Source organism: Canis lupus, chromosome 3 (assembly GCF_048164855.1).
Source record: "Canis lupus baileyi chromosome 3, mCanLup2.hap1, whole genome shotgun sequence".
NCBI classification, from domain to species: Eukaryota; Metazoa; Chordata; class Mammalia; order Carnivora; family Canidae; genus Canis; species Canis lupus.
The window spans coordinates 55,258,779-55,280,213 of NC_132840.1; the positions used below are offsets into that span (position 1 = coordinate 55,258,779).

At 54.3% G+C, this 21,435-nt stretch overlaps 1 protein-coding gene across 1 annotated transcript in view; it reads right to left on the reverse strand.

Annotated features, from left to right (window-relative positions):
- NTN1 (netrin 1) overlaps positions 1-21,435 on the reverse strand; it is a 171,207-nt gene that overhangs the window by 15,002 nt on the left and 134,770 nt on the right. The window lies entirely within an intron of this gene.

Genomic DNA, 21,435 nt, shown 5'->3' on the forward strand with positions numbered 1-21,435 from the left:
TGGCTTTCACGGCGCGGAGCCTCTGGCTGGGGTCAGACCCCAACAAAAGAGGTCACGGAGGAAATTAGCAGCCCATGAAGCATTAGAAAACCCCTTTGGTGTCCACTCTACTGGAGTGTGCAAATAGAATGCCCCATGAAGAAGAGTTCAGTTCTAATGGGCCCAACTGCTGAGAGGCAGGGCTGCGGGGCCTGCGTCCGGCCGCCAGGGATCACGTCGGGGGGCTGCCCGGAGCCCGAGTCTAGTCGGGCGGAGAGCTCAGGGCCCTGGGGCAGCCAGGCATCGGGCCTGCTTCTCCGGGAGGCGGCCTCCATCCACCCACCAAAGCAAACCTCCAACATCGGCCCTGCCAGGCCGTCTCCCCACCGGCCCTTCCCACTCCTCGGACAAGGTGATGTGATTGCTTTGCTAGATCCGTGGGGGGACACCCTTAGCCCCCCAGCCAGCCTAGCGCAGAGGCCAAGGAATGACTCGGGCCCGCCCCGCACCACCGCGCTGGGCACCGATGTGCCGGGCCTCACTCAATTCTCACCACCGCTCTCTGATGTGGGGGGACCTTCCCAACCCGCAGTTAAGAGAACTGAGCCCACCTGCTCACAGCATCCGGGGAGCTGGCGGCCAGGCTGGGCGCTGCACTCAGATGTAAGATGCCATGACGCCCGCACCCTCGGTTATGCCCTGGCGCGTGCGTCTCAGCGAACGCCACCAATGCCTCATCTTAAATGTGAGCAGGGAGCTAAGCTCTGAGCAGGGGATGAGGAGCACCCTGTGTTCCAGCAACGCCCAGACCGCCGGGGGTGGGGAGTGGCAGGGGAGGACCGGGGGCTATGGAGGGTCCAGGATATTCTAGGAGCAATGACAGCACCGGGCAGTGGACGTGAGCTGGGAGGGCATCCTGGTAACAGACTAGACAGGTCACACACACACACACACACACACACACACACACACACAGGGGTGACTGCCCCAGGGGTAGGTGCAATCTCTCACTCTGCAGAGGGGCTCGCCAAGTCAAGGTGCGCGGAAGGAATGACTCGTGTGGAGCACAGGGCAAAGCCAGGGAAACAAGTCGGGCCTCACAGCAGCCCCCCACCCCCCATGGCTTAGAGACACAGAGACTATTCAGAGATCTCCCGCCCAGGGATGCAGAGACTATTCAGAGGGCCTCCTTCTAGGTCCTGTGATTCACTGACTGCTGCCTCAGTTAAAATCAAAACAGCTCTATCCCCCTGCCCTGGCGGCCACGGCCCGGAGCCCCCACCCCTTCCCTGCCTCTTGCACCAGCTTCCTGGGGCACCCAGTTGGGAGCTGGTCTCAGGAAATGGGGGAATAAGCAGCCCCCCTTCCAGATGCCCTGTGGTCTGAGCCTTGGGCCCACCCACCCACCCAGATGCCCTGCCAGGGACACCAGGGGCTACCATGCTGATCCTTCGTGCTAGCTGGCTGGTTGCTGGGTGGTGACCCAGGGAGGCACCACTCAGGATGCAGGGCCAGGGTCGCCCAGAGACTGTAGCCAGAGCCCGGGGGGTCAGTGCGAGATGGTGGAGGCCTGTGCACACACACCAGTGGCACCAGCACCAGGCTGACCCCTGGAAACGGTTGCTCCTGGCCACGTCCCCGCAGCTCAGGGACAGATGACATCCCCAGCAAAGCCACCGCCGAATCCAGGTTCTGCGTAAGTCCTTGTGGTCCTGAGCGGGCTGGCTGCGATCCCTCTCGGCTCTCTCCACTGAGGGAAGCTAATTGGAATGCGAGTAGTGCTGGGTGACGTGATTCCCGGGACAGCCTTGGGCCCCCTCTCAACTCGCTTTCTTGTTATTTTACTTTTTTTTACGAAAGTCAAAAGCCGTTGGCCGCGTCAGGGCTTGCATTCCGGTCGGCAGGAAATCACCTACGCCCTGTCGCCTCTGCAGGCCCCTCTGTCTGGGCCCTGAAGTACACAGCACCCTGTGATGAAGGCACGGCTAGTCCCACCCGAAAGCCAGACCCCAGGGTTCTGGAAGGTTCTAGAACACCTGCCACAGATGCAAGCCACACACTGTGGGGCTGCAGGCACGGTGGTAGAGCCCTGAGACAACCTCCCCCAGCACCTTCAGCTCTTACCACCTCCCCTCCTGGTCACATCTACAGCTCTTCCTTCCAGAACCAAGTATCCACCTGGGGCAGAAGTCGTCCTAGCACGTGTGGCATCTATTCCCTGCCCAATCAGACCCCAGTTGACCAGCCTCCGGCGTCCCTGTGAATATCAAGAGCCTGCACCTCGATGACAGCCCCTGGACAGTCCTGACAAGGCAGGTGGCACACTGTCGGCCCTGCCAATGAGCCCCAGTTCAGAGATGAGGCAGGCTGGCTGCACAGCCCCTGCTCCCCACGCCCTGGTTCCCAGCCCAGCCACACGGTGGAATTACCCAGAAGCTTTAAAAAACACTGCTGTCTGGGACCCACCCACCCCCAAGACCTTCTGATCACTGGTGCAGGGGGCAGAGTTCCCCAGCCAGGGTCCCAGGGGCCACCATCTCAACCAACCATAGCCAGGAGGGGCCAGGGTGCATAGGGCACCCAGGCAGACAGAGGAAAGGCTGAGAGGTGCTCGTTGACCCAAACTGGAGGGTGTTCAGAGAGGGAACCCAAGCTGCCTGTTCCTCCAGGAAACGGCACCACCTTTGAGCATTTACAGTTGTATGTGGGGTGCAGGGGATGGGGGATCCTTCCTATATTTTTCCTTTCCATCCCTTGGAAATACTTCTTGGGTCAGTGAGCTCATTGTTGTAAGAATAAGTTTTTTTTTTTTTTAAGATTTTATTTATCTATTCATGAGAGACACACAGAGAGAGGCAGAGACACAGGCAGAGGGAGAAGCAGGCTCCCTGAGGGGAGCCCGATGTGGGACTCAATCCCAGGACCCCGGGATCACGCCCTGAGCCAAAGGCAGATACTCAACCCCTGAGCCACCCAGGCGGTCCGAGCTTGTTGTTGTAAAACTACCCCCTACCCCCCTGCATATTCGCTGACTGATCGATCGGTTGTAAGTTACGAAAACAGAGACCAAGGTTGTTAGAACTGTATATAAAACACGGGTAAATCGGCTTGGAACGAGGGAGCCTGAAATGCTCTCCTTTGGGTAAAGTGAATAACATCCAGAACATGGACACTGTGGCAGCTATCTGGCTGTGCTTGTGGACTCTTTGTTTTGGGTATATTCCAGAGAACTGAGGTCATCGGACAAGTGGTCCCTGGACAGGGAAAATGTTCCTGCATTTTCTTCTTTTATCAAAAACACACAAAGCTACAGAGACTGCTTTGAGATGGGCAAACCACAGCTTTTGACTGCAGTTCTGACTCCTTCAAAATGGCATATCTACTTGGCAGTCACCCATGGAGCCTCTCCTTGTTTTGTTCCAAAATAGCTGTAAAGACAATGAGAAAAATGAAAATTCACACGAATGCCAAAAACTAAACTGATAGATGACCCAATGTTGGAATCTGGGAGCAATCTTTATTAATTAAAGGCAGATGGTGGTGAAACAAGCAAAACCTGTCCCAGGTTTTACCTCAAGACACAGCCTTTTGTCTGATGAACAGAAAGATTTGAAAAAGGAGATGACACAGAGACAACAGCCAGGAAACAAATGGGTAGGAAGCAGGCAGGGGCCTTGGTGGTGGTGCCCTCCTCCAGGGAGGGGGATCTGAGGGAAAGGCAGGGCCCAGAAGGACAGTGTTTGCATATCTGAACTTGCATTTTTATCAAAATTATTGGCGTAGAGAATGAAGAAATCAGGCAGTGCAGATGGAAGGACACATTTCCACAGAGCAAAGTGAATCAAAGGGAAAATACTGGTAGGAACGAGGCAGTAGGGACAGAGCTGCATCAATTCCCCTGCTATCCAGCTTGGAGCTAAGATGGGAATCCAGCTGTTGTGCTAGTAGCAGGATCTATAAGGTTTTTTTTCTTCAAATGTCAAACAGTAAATATTTTAGGCTTTGTAGGCCATACGGTCTCGATCCCAAGTATTCAAACTTTATCGCCATGGCTCAAAAACAGCCATGGATAGCGTACAACTGAATGAGCATGGCAGACTACAAAAAACCCAAAAAAGACGTAGCCTCTGTGAAATCGGAGAAGAAAGCCATAAGGAAAGACTAGGGTGTGTTGAAGACGCCATATGATCATACAAAGAGCATGACACAGAAGAGAAAGAAGAGCCAGAAAAACCAAAACCTAAAAACGCAGTAGCACAATTAAGACTCACTTTGGAAGCAGCAAAGAGAAATGATGCTGGAGAAACTTGATTCAGACACACAGAGAATAAACTGGGGAAGCCCTCAAAAATTCTAGAGGAAAAAGATAAAGATGCGGAAATCATGAAGGAGAGGATGGTAAGGATATGAGAGAGAACATGCAGGGGGACATATAATGGGGAGAGAATGCAGCAGAAGCCAAGTGGAATAGAAACAAGGATCAAAGATCAGAATCCTGAGCTAAAGGCAGACCTACATGTGCACAAGAAGACTCACTGACTTTTTGGAAAAATATTAAGGAGACCAAAAACACCCAGACATGTCTCTGTACAACATATGATATACCAGGATGAGGGAAAATTATATATGGATTAAAAATCAACAACAAGAAGCCAGCCAGATGACCATGGAGTGATGCCCATAGGTCTTGCGGAGGGAAGTCTGTGATCTAAGAATTTTATACCCAGCAAGACTGTCTCATATGTGTGTAGGCCACCATGAGCAGATGGCATTCTCCAGCGTGCAAGGCTGCAGACAATATTCCAATCGTGTACCCTTTTTTGAGAGAGATACTTGAAAATGTTTTCCAACCAACCATGAAATGAATCAAAAGTAAGAGTTTAAGAGGGAAAAGTCTTGTGGAGATTGTACAATACGAATGTGCTAGTGATTGGCTCTGAAATCTGCAAATGTGGAGATTTCATATTTGGTCCTAAAATCGAATGCAAGGGTGCCTGGGTGGCTCAGCTGGTTAAGCATCTGCCTTTAGCTCAGGTTATGATTCAAGGGTGCTGGGATTGAGCCCTATATCAGGCTCCCTGCTCAGTGGGGAACCTGCTTCTCCCTCTGCCCTGCCCCCTGTTTATGCTCTCTTTCTCTCTCTCTCAAATAAATAAAATACGTAAAACTGAAGGCAAATATCAAAACAACTTTTTTTTTAAAGATTTTATTTATTTATTCATGAGAGACACAGAGAGAGAAAGGCAGAGACATAGGCAGAGGGAGAAGCAGGCTCCATGCAGGAGTCCAATGTGGGACTCGATCCCGGGACTCCAGGATCACACCCTGAGCCGAAGGCAGACACTTAACCGCCGAACCACCCAGGCATCCCTCAAAATAACTTTTAAATATTTGAAAGGAAATGTCAGTGTGTAAGTATCAATATATATAAGTATAAATAACTCTAAAATGTAGTCTGAAACTTAGATATCATATTAACAAAAACTAAGCAGAAGAATGAGTCTTAAGCAGGTAGAATGTAAGATATGCTCTTTCCTGCTTGACTCTGACAAATAAGAGCTATTAGATCAAATAGTGCTTTTGAAAAACTCAAAGGCAACCACAAAGCACTAAAGAAGATGGGAAATAAATTATAAGTAATATGGGGGTGCCTGGCTGGTGCAGTGGGTAGAGTATGAGACTCTTGACCTTAGGGTTGTGAGTCTGAGCATCAAGTTGAGTATAGAGATTGGTTTAAAAAACTTTCAGATTATAGGTAATATGTAAAAAAAAAAAAAAAGAAAAATAGAGAAAGTGGATTATATAAAAAGCAAATGAGACCAATCAAGAGTACAGTAGAGCAACCATCTAAAAACAAAACAATGCCTGTAAACAGATTCAACCCCTCTACTGATAAATGGATTAAAAATTATTAAATCATTTCAAAGGAACATAACTAAATGAAGCAATTTGTTTTTAAAGCTCACAACTTTGAAAGAAGTTAGCTTCTTTAAAGATGTTATAGTAAGTTCATCACTAGCAAACAAAGAAGTTCACCTATTAATGAAAAAAGAGAATATTTTACATGGAATAACATCTTATTGAAATATATTAAGAAAAAAAGTGTTAGGAACATAAAAAGGAACAGACAGTAACCTGAGCAGTAAAAGGATGCTAAATTAATCCCAAAGGAGCTGGAAGCACACGGGCCGCATCTCCTGACCTCAATGTAAGAAATAGGATTTACTGGGCAGCCTGGGTGGCTCAGTAGTTTAGTGCCACCCTCGGCCCAGGGTGTGATCCTGGAGACCCGGGATCGAGTCCCGCGTCGGGCTCCTTGCATGGAGCCTGCTTCTCTCTCTGCCTCTCTCTCTCTTTCTCTGTGTCCCTGATGAATAAGTAAATAAAATCTTAAAAAAAAAAAAAAAAGAAATAGGATTTATTGTTAAACAGAAAAGAATGAAAAGATATGTACTCGACTCTAGAAGTTAGAAAATGAGCAAAATAAACTCCGAAGAAAGCCAGAGGAAGACTAACAGAAGTAGAAACTAATAGTGTGGGACCCTGGAAAATATTCACCAGTTGTCAATACCTCCAAGAACTGATTCTCAGGAAAGGCCCCATACCAATACTCTTTTTAAAAAATCACACACAGGGGCGCCTGGGTGGCTCAGTGGTTGAGTGTCTGCCTTTGGCTCAGGGCGTGACCCGGGGTCCTGGGAACAAGTCCCTCATCGGGCTCCCCACAGGGGGCCTGCTTCTCCCTCTGCCTGTGTCTCTGCCTCTCTCTGTGTCTTATGAATAAAGAAAATCTTTAAAAATAAATTAATTAATTCAAAAAAATTTAAAAACCACACATGAAAAATGCAAACAACCAAACAAACAAACAAAAAAACCAAAACAGACAAAATACAGTCGTGTCTAATTATGAACATGAGAGAGAAATCAGACACACATGAAGTCACAAGGAAGGGAAGATAATCATGGTCGAAAGCACATTTTATGAATTATGAGGCTACTACTGTATGTGGCTTTAGGCCGAAAGCTTGGGCACTCAATGAAATGCATGACTTTTTAGGAAAATGTAAATGATCGTGAGTCTGAGTGAAGAAGAGATATAATAATCTTCAGAAATCCCTGAATCCAGGGCCACTTGATCTGGGCGGAAACAGGAAAAGGTGGAAACTGGTGAGAGGGACCATGTGAAAGTATCTAAAATCAATCCCTTTTCAACTTAAACTTAAGAACGATTTTTTTAAAAAGAGCAGTGTCCCATGGTTCAACCCTGACAAAAACACCCACATGAGCTCACGGACACACAGGCCCTGCAGATCCCATTCACCAATCGGGCCCGACGTGGGGTCCCAGCCTCCCTGGACCGCTGGCCGTGCCCTGTCCCCCCAGGAGTGAGCGAGGGGTGAGCCAGAAGGTCCACTCTCTCAGGGGACACCCCGCTCCAGGGTCACCCGCCGCTCCCATCCTCCTCCCCGCAAAGACGGGAGCTGCCAGGGAGGGACACGGGGACCAGGGAGAGGCGCCGAGACCGGGAGGCTGCCATCTGCGGCTCGCAGCAGGCCCATCCTGGCTGGCTGGCATCCTGGCCCCTCCTGGGAGCAGCCGACCTCCCTTTCATTCCACCCACCTGCTCCCCCGGCCCAGCCACAGCCAAGAGCCGAGAGGGGGCCCCTGCAGGCCCAATCCCAGCGGCCGAGCTGCTCCCTCCTCTCCCACCACCTTGGGTAGCTCACCCCTCTGGTCTGCCCTCCTGCGACCCAGGTGCCAAGAATCCTGCTGGGCAGGCCTGCTCGCCGGATCGAAGCTCATCCCCGAGCATATGGCAGGCGGGGCCCGGCATCCCCCCGTCAGAGCTCGGGGCGCTGCATCTGGCGCCTCCCTTGGAGCGGGGCGGGGAGCTAGCCAAGCTCTTGCTCTGAGCAGCACCCTGGCCTCTCTGCTTTTGGGCTGTCAGGCTTGGGAAGGTGGGGCAGTGGGGGTGACACACAAGGGACACCAGCCCTCGCCCAGTCCACCCTGAGGCCGAGACCCAAACGGTGGGTGAGACAGCCGGGGACGGGTTCCTGGTCCCCCACACCCTACCCCGGCCAGGGTGACAGAGCCCAAGCGAGTCAGGCTAGGAGGGACCTCCATCCATTTCGCCTAGGCCTCTCTCCCCACCAGCAGGTGACAAAAGGCAGGTGAGGTCGGTCTGTCCAGAGAAAGTGAGTTTCGGCTCCACCGGACCTGGAGCCACTGAGCCGCTTGGACGTCCTCAGGCTGGAGCCCCGTTTGCACACGGTGGGTGTCCAGGGGTCTCCTGAGCGAGGCCGCTGCAGCGAAGGCATGGTGAGGATAGAGGAGGCACTTCTCAGGAAGCCAGCTCTCGCCTCTCGTCCGAGGCTGCAGGTGACTTATTGCCCTCCCCCCAGTAAGACCACCTCCTCAGCATCTTCACCCACAAATGCTTCACCCAGGATACCACCACCGGTGTGGGAGAGCCGGGGTCACAGCCAGCTCTCAAGCGCCCACGCATCTCTCTGAGACCACAGTGGTCCTGCCTGTCCACTCCAACACCTCTAAGCCCTCCCTGCCTGCCTCTACAATGTCGTGCCCTCCAGACTTGGGGCTCGGGGGCAGAAAACCCAAGGACCCCCCTTCCTCAAATGAGGCGGCCCCCAGCAATGGACGGCTAGAGGATATATGGTGTGAGGTGCAAGCAAATGACTAGAAAAAAAGCCACAAGTATTTGTGAGACAGATAACAATGGGTTAGGATCTTTCATATATCAAGAACTCTTTTGAATCAATAAGATAAGCAACCTGAAATTCAAAGGAGGGGACACCTGGTGGCTCAGTGGTTGAGAGTCTGCCTTTGGCTCAGGTTGTGACCCAGGGGTCCTAGGATCGAGCCCTGCATTGGGCTCCCCCCAGGGAGCCTGCTTCTCCCTCTGCCTGTAAATCTGCTTCTCTCTCTGTCTCTCATGAATAAATAAATAAAATCTTTAAAAAAAAAAAAGATTCAAAGAAGAACAGGCAATTCACAAGAAGGGGGAGAAGGGGGACAAGGAGATAGAACATGGCCAATCTCAAGTAATCAAAGAAATGTAGCTCAAATCAATGGGAATACAGGACCTGTGGCTTGTGAACTGGCGAAGGCATCCACACATGTGCACACAAATGTGCGGGTGAGGTAGGGGTGCAAATTCCTCTTCCCTGAACACAACTGGTATCGAAATGTCAAAAGCGTGGAGAGATGCGCACCCTTTGGTGCAGCAGTCCCCCCCACACCCCGCACCTCTATGAATTTATCACCGCTTGCTCCCTTCCAAGGTTGGGCTAATAAGCAAATTCCACATGGCCAACTCTGGGAGGTGCTGGGTGGAGGGGGAGGCCTGACTGCAGAAGGGGGACAGGTAATTTGCATGGGTGTGATCACACTCACCCAAGAGCGACACCCATCCGGGGGAGATGGCGAGCAGAGAGCGGGCATAGAGATGGAGACTGACTGAGGCGCGAGGGCCAGGCCGAAGGAGGTGACATCTAGGATGACAAGGCCTGAGCCACATGCAGCACACAGGGAAACAAAGGACCAGGCAGGTGTGAGGAGCCAGATGGAGGGGAGCTGGTGAGGCTTGGGGGGGGCGCAGCCAAAGGTCAGGGGGTCCCTGGGGGCCGGTTGACCTCGCCTGGGGTTTTTGAGTTTTATTCTAGAAGAGTATGCTATGCGCTGAAATGGTAGCCATGGGACTGGGATTGGTTTTTACACTCTTGCTCTGGCTTACCTATATCTCTCTATATATTTTTTAAGATTTTATTTATTAATGAAATACACACAGAGAGTCAGAGACACAAGCAGAGGGCGAAGCAGGCTCCCTGGGGGGAGCCCGACGCAGAACTCGATCCCAGGACCCCGGGATCACGACCTGAGCCACAGGGAGACCCTCAACCACTCAGCCACCCAGGTGCCCCAGCTTATCTATATTTTTAATTTTACTGTAATGAGTATATAATTCTTGTATTAAAAAAAACCACTAAAAACATTCTGAAGTGAGTCTCTCCTCAGTGAGGATGGGGACCACTTACTTCCGGGGGATCCCATCATACGCGGGTACCCGTGGTCTACAAGGCGATGCTCGTATTCCTGATCCACGGGGCGTCCGCTGCTGCAAGTGCTACATACCCCTCAAGAGAGGGAAGCGTGTGCGCATGCAGATGCCCATCCCCTCGCAATTGCACACACGTTAGTACGAAGGGACAAACCAGAAGTGAGCTGTCAGCCAACTGCGCACAGTGGTGTGGTTGAGAGCGAGGGTACGGCTCTAGCTAGAGCGGCCAAGAACTCGCCAGAGCGGAAAACCACACAGGGACCGAGAGCGCGGAGCACGCAGGGCAAGGAGATCGGCAGGCGGAGGGCTGCAAGCAGGAAGCACAGCCCGCGCAAAGGCCCTCCGGCAGGATGGAGCCTAGCAGAGCCCAGCGACTGAACGAAGGCCAGGGTGCCTTGCACACAGTGAATGGAGAGAGGGGGCAGGGAGGTGACTGGCACAGTCTGAGGGGTTGCGTGGGGCCGGGTATGGTTTGGATTAGACCCCGTGTGGTTTATAGTGGCACAAGCTACGTGTTGGAGCCTCCTCCTGCATCAAGCCGGGGGCCCGAGGCTCTGGGTAAGCACAGAGGCTGGGGCTCCGGCCCCCACCCCACGTCCCAGGGGAGCCCTGCCCTGCTTTTCTGCTCCTTCCCCAGCTACGGTCGCGGGCGCCCAGGGCTTCCCGGAGGGTCCCTTTGCTGTGCCTGCAGCAGCGGGCGGCGTGCGCACTGCACAAAACCCACCCAGGGCCCTCCTTTCCCGAACCTTTCTGGTCAAAGCCACCCGCGGGGACGGCTGCACCATCACACCTGGGTCCCACACATCTGCTCCCGCCTCCCCAGCACCCACCCCTCTTTCTTCCAGAATGGCTAGCAACCCTCAATGTTTCCAACTTCGGGTACTCTCCAAGACTCCCCCGTGGCACCCCGTGGCCGCGCACCCACTTAGGGCCCCGACGGTGTCAGCAGTGACCCATGAGGGGCAATGGGGGCAGCCGCTGTTCTTGGTGGAAGGCGGTTGCATCACCAGCCCAGTGATCTGTGGCGCTTAACCACTTGGAGCCTTGGTTTTCCCATCAGTAAAACGGGGCAGGATTTAGGAGGGTGCGGTGACAGAGACAGGCTGTCAGACACGGCGTCCCAGGGATGTGCCCCCTCACCTGTGTCCCTGCAGTGACTGATGAGCAATGGGAGGGCTGGGGCCTGACCCTGGTCCCCAGCAGAGACTATAAACCGGCCCAAACCAAGCAGCAGCAGGTGGGTGGTGCAGTGCTCTCTGGCCACCCCACGGTCACGTTCTTCCTGGACCTAGGGCTGGGCCACCCGCCGTTCTTAGCGCCCACCCGATGGTCCAGAACAGCCTGGCTCCCCGCCTCTGCTGACCTTGGTCTCAGCACCCGGCCCAGCGCGGGCCACAGCAAATTCTTGCTAGACCCACAGGTCACGGTGGTGTCAAAGGAGCTGAACGCAGTTGCCCCTGTGAGGTCCCCAGGCTGCCTGGCCCAGCAAACCCACACATAACAGGTCCCCTGCGGGGCTCAGCAGGGTGGGGAGCATCTGCCTTTGGCCCAGGGCGTAATCCTGGAGACCCGGGATCGAATCCCACATCGGGCTCCCGGTGCATGGAGCCTGCTTCTCCCTCTGCCGGTGTCTCTGCCTCTCTCTGTGTGTCTCTCATGAATAAATAAATACCATCTTTAGAAACAACCCAGAGGGGATCCCTGGGTGGCTCAGTGGTTTGGCACCTGCCTTTGGCCCAGGGCGGGATCCTGGAGTCCCAGGATCGAGTCCTGCGTCGGGCTCCTGGCATGGAGCCTGCTTCTCCCTCCTCCTGTGTCTCTGCCTCTCTCTCTCTCTCTCATAAATAAATAAATAAATAAATAAATAAATACATAAATAAATAAATAAATAAATCTTTAAAAACAAACAAACGAAAAACAACCCAGGTCCCGGGACGAAGGAAGGACACATCCAGCTCCCCCAGCAGTGATCCGGGCAACACCCACGGGGAAGCATGGGTCCTGGCTCAGGCATCCGTTAAAGCGGTGAAGCTTTGTGACAGCAAACAGGGCAGGAGCCCCGAAGAGGGCTGGAGGGGGCTGGAGGGGCACCCCGAGTCAGAGGGCCCTGCTACCCATGCCAGGACTGGCAGCTAATGGCTGAAAAGAAGCACACTGGAGCTCCGGGCCCTGGGGGCTCTTCTGTGGGTCTTGGTCTGTCCTCTTTGGAGCACCCACCCCCACCCGAACCCCGGGATCCGATCCAGTGGGCACAGTGCATCTCGGAATTCTGCAGGATGCGGGGGGCTGTTAGCAGGTTGGCCATGGAGGACTCGGAATGCTGGCTCTGCGACTTTCCAGCTGGGCGGCTCCGGGCGCGTCACTGCACCTCTCTGAATCTGGGCTTGCTCTTTGAGGAAACGGGGTAAGACTGGGTCGTCCTTGAAGCTCTCGTGAGTGAAAGCCTGACCAGGTGAGCTCTGAGCAACGGTAGCTGTGGTGGCTTTTGCTACAGTTTAGGGATCACGACCAATCTCACTGTATTGCTGGCACCACCCAATTAAAAGATTTATTTTTCTTTCTTTTTCTTAATTTTTTTTTACAGCTCTCACTCAGGTATGTCCTGACCAACTTTTGACTCTTTGGAAAAAACAAACCCATCTTCCGGGGATCTGGTTCCTTCCCGGCACTTGTCACACACTGTATTCCCTTCGCTCTAGTTTCTTTTCAGCCTCCCTCCCGGAGGACAGGGCCACTGCCTCGTTCACTGCTCTCTCCCCAGGGCCCGAAAAGCATGCAAACCCTCAATAAATATTTGTCAAATGAGTTGCGTAAAAGGGAGGGTGGGGGGTGTGGGTGCTCAGCTGCCACCAGCACCGTGCAGCCCCTGCGATTCCGGCACCCCTCCATCCGGGAAGATCCCAGGCCCTGCAAGGGACCCCGCCCCGAAACGCGAGTGTGTGTCAAAGGCAGGCAGGAGGAGGCTCTGAAGGGAGGGTGGAGAAAGATAATTCTGGAAAAACGCGAAACAGAAAAGCTGACCCTCCGCGAGTGGCGGCTCCTTGCCTGGGGATAAATCTCCCGTCTCTGGGGAGGTGGAAGGGCTTTGGTGTTTTGTTTGGACTTTAAAGACACAGATTCCCAATCCACTGCCTTATTATGAAAATACGTCTGCAGATGCAAAATACTGGGGCCCGGGATGCTGAGCCGGGCTGACCCCACAGGGACAGAGACACCCTCCCTTGCCCCGCAGTCCTGCGTCACCTGCCCTGGACGCCTGTCCCATTTCAGTCCCTCCTGGTGCAAGACCCAGTCGCTCGGCCTCCTGGAAACGGGACCAGCAAGTGGCCTCTTCCTCCCTCAGCTGATGAAAGCGGTGACCAGCTTCTCCAGAGGGGGTGGGGGGGGAGGCAGAGTGGCCTCCAGCCCGGTTTTGGGGGTGGGGTGGCCAGGCCGGGAGAGGTCAGGGGCTGCGCCGGCCACGTGAGGCAGGAAAGCAGCCCCTATCTCCACTTGGAACAAGAGGGTGCCATGAGTCCCCAGCATGCTCTTTCTTCTTGCTGAACAAGATGGATTGGAAAACAAATTGGCTCAAATAAAGCATGTAATTAGATTAAAGCCTCTTGCCCAGAGCCGTTGGGGCTGCAAAAAGCCCTCCTGACTGGAGGCAGGACAGCTCGGCAGGCTGAACCAGCTTCTGGACATCCAGAATTTTCCCTTGACCCCCTGGCCGCCCACCCCCCCTAGTCCTCCCCAGCTGGCGTGAGTCGTGCTGAGGGGACTCATCCTACCCCCGAGATGGCCCCAGACCCGGCTCTGCCACCAGCCCCACAGGCCTTGGGGTCGCCCCGTGCCCCACCACCAGCAGATCCGGCCTGGGCCTTGGAGGTTGCCACCGGGACCAGCCCAAGCACCTGCATGGTGATGAGTCTACACCTTGGCAGCCCGCACCCAGCACTTTCCAACCACAACCTCTCAGGAAACCAGGCATGAGGGTCCCCACGGCCATGTCCACTACAAGCACGAGAAGACTAAGGTTGAGAATGTTCAGTGTCCCAGGTTCTCGGCCGGTGGGGGCACTCACTTCACTACTGTCAACACCAGCTGCCCCTCAGCCCTTGGCAGGGCCACCCCAAGGGGTCTTCGTCGCCAAAGCCATGGAATCGTTACCCTTGCTGATTCCGGTGCAAGGGGCTGGCCCTTCTCAAGGGACTGCGTCCTCTGGGCTTCTGGTTCTCAGGCCGAGCCACACCCCATCCCAAGACTGCACCCCTTGTCCCACCAGCCGAGGCCTCCAAAGATGCAGCTGTGCTCCCAGGCAGCCAGAGGAAGGAAAGAGCAGAGAGGCCACACTCCAGAAGCCGCTGGGCCCCAGGGAGTAGATTCCTCTTCCTGCAAGTGTTTCAGGGGTAGCTCCCTTTGGAAATGGCAGGTGAGCTTCCGGCCCTCTGTGTCATGTGACACCCCGGGAAGTGCAAAGGAGAAAGGAAAAAAAGGAAAGGAGGTATGAAACCTGGGGCTCCTTGTTGCCAGGCTTCATCATTAGCAACTTATCTCCAGAAGGGAAAAAAAAAATAAAGAAAATGGGGACTTCCAGAAGAGACAGGGATTAAGAAGAGCAAGCAAACAGGCAGCACAGGGACCCACAGCTTCCCCAGCCACACACACGGCAGGCATCACTAATCAACCTCAGAACACAACAATTTGCTGTGGTTGCTCCGCGACAAAGCTGATACATTCTTGCTGTCCCTGGTTGATCCTGTCACCGGCCACTGACTGACTGACCGGCACAGGCCACAGAGGGGGTCCACGTTCTGAGCTGGGAGAGTTCTCGAAGGCCAGCCTGGCCCCTCCCTGCTGCCACGCCGAGCCTGAATCTGTCTCCCCACGGATCCTAGGGTTTGCACAGGACTTCCCGTGAGCTGAGCCCCTCCCCCGCTCTGTGGCCTTCGTTCCACCATCCGGACCGGACCGGTACACGTCCACCACCCACTGAACCAATAGATCAGCCCTCAAGGCCGTCGAAGCAAGCGTCCCTTCCCTTCCAGGCCCGCCTGGTTCCCTCAAACTCAGGAACCACGGCTTTTAGGAGCCGCATCATGCTGGTCCCTCTTAACCTCTCTGTTCCATGGTTCTCTGAAGTGAGAGCCAAGGGAACTAATCCTGCCTCCTCTTTATTTCAAGGGCATCTATGTGCAGTTGGGAGATGCTTCTTGAGGCCGCCTGTCTGTCTGTCTGTCTTGGTTCTCTGGAATGCAGGGGAGAACCAGGAACAGAGCCGAGCAGCCAGACCACCATCACAAAGGACATCCCTCCGGGTCTTGGTTCACAGCTTAATGATCCTTCCCTTACAGACACGGATGCTGTTAGTGCCACTCCTAGGACACGGTATGGAAGGATGGAAGGATGAATATATTTAGTATATGTGCTGCCGAAGCGAGCACAAGGATGAATATATTTAAAGAGTGGGGGGACCCTCTAGAGATTGACCCATCATTGGGAAGAAAGAGCAGCAAGCCAGCAGAAGGCAAAGAAGAAGAAGAAAACCATGAGATCAAGAAAAACAGATGTGGATTGTAGGGGGGGCCGCGGAGAACAGAGGCCAGCAGTCCTAGCACAGCCAGACAGCTGCGGGGCGACGACGGCATCCCCGCACCATCTCATCTTGCAACCACCACGCTATCCTGGAAGGTGAAATCGTGTTCCATGGGCATCGCTCGGGGAGCAGGAAAGTTGGCGATGCATCTGGGAAAGACTTCCACCCACCATGATTAAAAAGAAAAAACGTTACGTGGCAGGTGAGTGAAGGATGCCTCAGGGGTCTGCAAACCGTATTTACGGGGTCGGGTGGGGGGATGCTTGTTCCCCAGCTGTGCAAGAACCCTGGCAAAAACTGAAATCTTCGCTGAGACCAAAATGAAGGTACTGCATCTGCCTTGGGGAAGGAAAGAATTCTCAACAGACTCCACAGATGCAAACGCTCCCTGCTGTAGAAGGTCTAGAAGTCTTCACAGTCCAGGTGGAGGCGCTGCTGCTCTCCCCTGAGCCACTGAGGGGCCTAGAGGTTGGAGGTCACTATGAGGCCAGTGGACATGCTGGACATCATCCCTGCCCTGCCCTCCCCACCTGGACCTGTCTAGGCTTTCACAAGATGGCCAAGTTCATCTTCTATACCCATCTTCGGATGCAGCCCAATTCTGCAGCTGAACCAGAGGAATACAGAGCCCCTAAGCTGTTTAAGATGTAAACTCTTAGATGAACTTTCTAGAGGTTTTGCCCAAGGACACCAGATTTCTAGCTATGCCACTGGTTCTTCTTACCTGCCATTACGGAACAGAAGCCCATCTGGAGGGGGGACGAGCCACCTCGTTCTAGGGCTTTGGGGGAAGGAGGAACAGATCCAGCAGGCTCTCGGGGAAGCCTGACCCCAGGAGGCCGTGCAAGACCACGTGGGCAGCTGCTGACATGTGTACACGTGGCTCTACCGTAAACTGCAGTCCCCTGAACTTGAGGCCCCACGCTCCGTCCTCTCTGTAAACCCAGCACAAACCCTAACGTGGGCCCTCAATAAATGTGCAGGGGATGAATGAATAAACAGGCAAGGGCACAAACCCTCGGCTCAGAATTCCCAAGGACCACTGGGAATGGCAGGGTGGGTAGTGCTCCAAACTACCACCAGCCTGGCGGGACAAGAAATCCCCATTTTTTTTTTTTTTCTTTAGAGCACAGGATCCGGATTTCTTAAACCCTTCCAAACTGCAGAAAAGGCTGCACCTGCCGGAGTCAGTCTGCGGCCGCTAATCCGCTGTAACAGCCCTGCGCCCTGCATTCTGGCTCCCGCCTGGAGGGCAGACTTATCCTGTGTATTCGTCTTTAAAAAGCTGAAGCCATTCGGGCGCTGTATTCACTGGAATCTGCTCCCACCGGGCCAGCCCCACGGGGTCTCCTTGTCGGCTCTCTCAGTGAACAGGGGGATTTTGTGTTCAGCAGGGAAAACAACGCCGTCCCGATGGGGATCCAGTTGGCTCTCGATACACTTCTCCAGCCGGAGCCAATGGTGGACACGGCCCGGAGCCGCTGTCTATGCTGAAGGGTGATTCAGGGGAGCGAGGGAGGGGGAGGCTAAGCCAGGGCTCCCCGGGAAGGTCATAAAAGAGGGATGCCTGCAGCCCGCGGTGTCCGCTGGCTGGTTGGCTGGCGGGCCAGCCCAGCTGGTTAAGCCACTGCCAATGAGGTCATGCCTTGGAACCCGGTGTCGCCTTTGCTTACTTTCCCGGGTAGGGGGGCACCTACACCCGAAATCCAGGCAGCTGTCCGGCTGGATGCACATCCCTCCTCCTTCCTACACCGAAGAAAGGCGCTCACAGTTTACCATCTCTTTCCAGTGCCAATGACTGGGGCACCACGATGGCACAGGTGACCACGGATGCCCCTGAAGTCAGCAGAGTGAACAAACATCTATGGGGAAGAGTATGCCAGGTTCATGCAGCTCCTGTGATTACATTACCCAGCAGCCCCTGCAGTCAGGTGTGGTCGCATGACTGAGTTCTGGCCAATGGGACATGGGGGGTAGAAGTGATGCTCAGACAAGTCTCCCACTGCGGCCCTAAACTCTCCTGCCAAACCAGTGAGGACTCCGAGGCCCCAGGTGATGGCAGAACCACAGGAGGGAAGGAGCCTGGGCCCCTGCCTCACTGCTGGGAACGGAGGCGCCCAATCAGAAACACCTGCGTTGGGCTGCTAGGGCTTCTCGTTGCAGCACATAGCCTGTCCTAACCAACAGCATGACGGACCCACTGGCTGGGTATCATAGGGGGGACATGGGGCCCTAGAGAATAACCACCAGGTGTTTTTACAGTGTAAGGAGGTTGGAGTAGACAAGACAGAAATCCATAGATGGTCCCCAAATCCCCATAGAACTTGTTTTCCCCTCAAATAACTTACCCAGGATAGCAGAGGTGGTTGTTACCCCACCCAGAGCCCCCTCACGGGGCCGGTGCACCCACCTCCAGCTGCGGACACCGGCGTCTAACGGCTCCCATTGCACCTTCTCTGAAGGCCTGTCCTTGGCTGATGGAGCTGCTCTGCTTGCAAATATCTGGGAAGTTGCACACACCACCCCCTCCCCCCCCAGGGAGGCAGCCCATAGTCTGTGGCCAGGCTACACAGGCAGCTCTAGCCGTCCAACCCTATTACCTTTAGGCAGGATAACTGTGGTGTAATTCACTCTTCAGAGCTCTCTGTGGGGTCAGGTTGAGGCCAGACTTCTCCCGAATCCACATGTTTTCCTAGCTTCTTCTGCTGCCCTGTGCAGTGCCCTTCGCTCCCTTACTGGTTTCTCCTGAGAACACCCCCCCAATAAATCATCTGCACAACACTCTCTGTCCTGGGGCCCCTGATAACCCAAAAGAATGGCTGGCAGTCCATCTCTTCTCCCACCTACAGGTACATCTGCCACAAAGAGGAAAAAGGACAAGGCCTTTTCCCTTCAAGTCTGGGCCAGGACAATCCTGGACCATAGAGCCAAAAAAGATGACCACCTTGTGAGAGCTTTCTCCATCTGCGAAAGATGCTGAAGTATGGTTTCCCAACCTTGACACCGAAGGAGGTGGCCTCATGGGGGCAGCAGGAATGCTTGGCCAGGAAAGCAGGAGTGTGTCCCACCTGCTGGGGTGGAAGCCTAACCTGGCCTGGCTTGGAAGAAAATTTCAAGGCTGTTTTCACTAAGCCTGTTGCCCCCAAACATTTGTGAATTTCTAGCCCTTTTCAGCAGAAGGAATATTTTCCAAGTCCCCATGTCTGATTTCTCTGCACAGTGCACCCCTTGAAAGGATGCTTGCTTGAGGTGCTCTGGTGAATGAAAAGTTGGCAGACCTGGGTCCTCCCCTTGGTTCTGCTGCCCACCTACTGTGCCACCTGGGGCAAGTCACTGTCCTCTTCTGGGCCTCAACCTACCCTCCCCCCAAACCTGTCAAATGTGGAGGCCAGACCCAATATCAAGATCCTAAACTCCATACCTAGGATGCCCATCAGAAGAAACACCAAGAACTGTTCAATGACCAGCTCTCCAAGAAGAAAAAGCCTTAATTTGTAGCAACTGCCAATTTCCACGGTGTAAATATTACCACCAAGGCCAATTTCCAATTACCGGCAAGGCACCCTGAACGAGGCTGGAAGGTGCATGCGGCCCCAGCACACCGCCAATTCGCAGATACCTCTTTGCACAAAATAAATGCATCTCAGACCCCAACCCATTTCGAATCTCTGCCAACAAAACAGCTTCCTCCTCTTCTCAAGCCTACAGAGGTCTTTACTATTGAGCAGAGATCACAAAACGGTGCAAATCTTCCCTAGGGAGAAGCTGGCTATTCCAGTGGAAGTGGCTCTTACTGGATTATAGTTCTGCCCTGGGGATGGGGAGAGGGGGGCAAAGACACAAGGTCTTTGATCTCTGTGGCCACGCCTTGGGGACACATAGGGACGGGGTTTCTCATACTTAAACCCACAGCTTTAGGAGCCAAGGGAAGAGCAGCAGAGAGCAGAGGCCTGCTCAACAGGAGGTTGGGTTGGAGGGGCAGTCTGAGCATCTCCTCCCATGCGGGAGGAGGCAGCTGGTGGCCCCGCATCCCCACACACTGCCTCAAGGCCATATTGCTCCTTCCAACCCTGAAGATCTATGTCTAACATAGGGAGGACACCCAGTTAGTGGGCAGAGAATGCCCGAGTCCATTCTCCCTGCCTCCTTTCCTCCCCTGGGTCTCGGCACCCTTTTTGGTCTAAATGACCCCCCCCATGGTCCCTTCAACAAACAACTGGAAAAGCCCCTGAGGCAACCCCCCACCCCCACCCAGGCTCAGGGACCATCAGGCCCAATGACTGCAGTTGGCTTCCCAAGCAGCGGGGACCCCGGGGCTCTGAGCTGGGAGGGGGCCCATAGACCATGTAGCCCATTGCGCTTCATCTCGTTGAGAAGACTGAGCCCAAATCTATCAAGTGGCCTGGAAGGCACTTTAATTGGGGTGGGGGGAGAATCACGAAATACTCAAAATCCACACTCTTAAGAAAAAACACATGTGGTTTAATGTTGTTACTATTCACCCAGGGCACCTGGGTGGCTCAGTGGTTGAGCATCTGCCTTCAGCTCAGGGAGTGATCCGGGGGTCCTGGGATAGAGTCCCGCATTGGGCTCCCTGCAGGGAGCCTGCTGCTCCCTCTGCCTGTGTCTCTGCATCTCTCAGTGTGTCCCTTGTAAATAAATGAATAAAATCTTAAAAAAATAAAAATAAAAGGTTGTTGCTATTATGACTTGAGGTATTTAAGCAATTGAAGGGACTGCATGGATGCTGCACAACCCCAACCTCTGGCTTGGGAAGCCTTCCTTGCTCAGGGTCAGTAGTTGCTGAGGTTCAGCTGGGGCCGAGCCCGACTCTGACCAGAGAGAGGAGGGATCGTGAGCTCAGGGGCCCAGCCAGCTTCCCTGCACACAGTTCAGCAACTGCACACACCCCACCAGTGCCCAGCTGGGGTGGAGGCCTCCCCGGGGTCGGGGGGGCTTCCACCCTGCCCCTGCCCAGCTCCACAGCCTGCACACCGCCCCCTCAGCCTCGGCCAACAAGGACCCAGGGACATCTGTGTGACACTGGGGCAGGCCCTGGAGATTCCAATCCCCTCTCTCACTGACACCTGTCACTTGCCCCATTCCCATCAGCTATTCCCTAGAGTCCCCAGTGGGAAGAGCTCCCAGGAAGGGCTAAATATTCCGCCCCCTGCTTGCTCCTCTGGCCTCCTGGGCTCATCCCTTTATCTTCCTCCAGGCTGGTGGCGCCCCACCTGCAGAGGCCAGGCCCCAGGGAAACAATGGGGTCCCAAGACCCGCTATGCAAATTGCTTCTTTTGTGCTCCCTGGGGTGACCGAGGCCCCAGGCAGGGGGTGGAGGTGGCGGGGGCTCTCTGGGCCCTGCTCACCCCTAGCCTGACCTCTGCCCCAACCTTTGTGCAGACCCCCCCCAACAGGAGCGAGGAGAGGGGGAGGGGGAGGAGACCAGGGAAGCAGAGGGAATGAGGAAGGTGGTGACGACAAGGGTGGAGGAGAGAAAAGCAGATAGACACACACAGAGACAGGGAAGGAAGGAAAGAGGACTGCTTTATGCAGGCTGCCCAGAGCAGGGTGTCCTGGCCAAGGGGGAGCAAACAGTAAGCTGGACCCCGTGACCCTGTCCTCTCTGGTCACCAACGATGGTCCAATAAAATGGCAATTCCATTCGTTCCAACTGAATCAGCACTGGATGGATCAGTGTGCTCCCCAGCCAGGGCGAGGAGAGCAGGTCCCTCGCACGGGCCCCACGTTTCCTTGGCTTAGCCTCCAGTCTCCCTTCCTGGGGTGTTCTGGGGTAACC